Below are 950 nucleotides of genomic sequence, written 5' to 3'. Positions count from 1 at the left end.
TTGTAAACATGTGTGTGCATTGTGTGTGTGCTTGTAAACATGTGTGTTCATTGTGTGTACTTGTAAACACGTGTGTTCATCACGTGTGCTTGTAGATGCATGTGCATTGTGTGTGCATTGTGTGTGCTTGTAAACACATATGTGCTTGTAAACACGTGTGTGCATCTTGTGTGTGCTTGTAAACACGTATGTGCTTGTAAACACGTGTGTTCATTATGTGTGCATCCTGTGTGTGCTTGTAAACACATGCACACACTTCCACAAGTGTAGTTCTGGGTCCTCACACACATGCACTCATGCACACACTTGCACACACATGCATACAGACCTTTGCACGTATGTGCACATGCTTGCACACATGGGCTCTTGCACACATGTACACTCCATGTACATGCTTGCACACACATGCGACTCCTTGCAGACATGCACTTGTGGACACGCTTGCACACACATCCATGGGGGCAGTTGCACACATGTGCCCTCAAACACTTGCACAAATGTGCACACAGTTGCACACGTGCATTTGGGTACTTGCACACATGTGCACTCATGTACACGCTTGCACACACGTGCCTGTGGGTCCTTACAAGCACATACATTGCTGTGCATGCTTGCACACGCGTGCACACTTGCACACACGTGCAAATTGCACAGGCTCACACACAGGCCTGCAACTGCGTGTGCCTGTGCACGCCCTTGCCTGTACTTGCACACGTGTGCACTCTTGCTGCCACACGTGCATGCTTGCAGCACATGTATGTGCTTGCACACGCTTGCACACACACCATGGCACATGCTTGAACATACACGCCCGTGCTTGTGTAGACTGGCACACCCACAGCACCCTTGCACACCCACGTGCCCACACAGCACACGCTTGCACACTCACACAGCTGCACACGCGTGGTAGTGCCAGGGAAGCCGGGCACCCCCAGCTGCTGCTCTGGGAC

This window comes from Corapipo altera, unplaced genomic scaffold (genome assembly GCF_003945725.1).
Source record: "Corapipo altera isolate COAL_440 unplaced genomic scaffold, ASM394572v1 308, whole genome shotgun sequence".
Taxonomy (NCBI): domain Eukaryota; kingdom Metazoa; phylum Chordata; class Aves; order Passeriformes; family Pipridae; genus Corapipo; species Corapipo altera.
Note: the sequence above shows the minus strand (reverse complement) of the source record.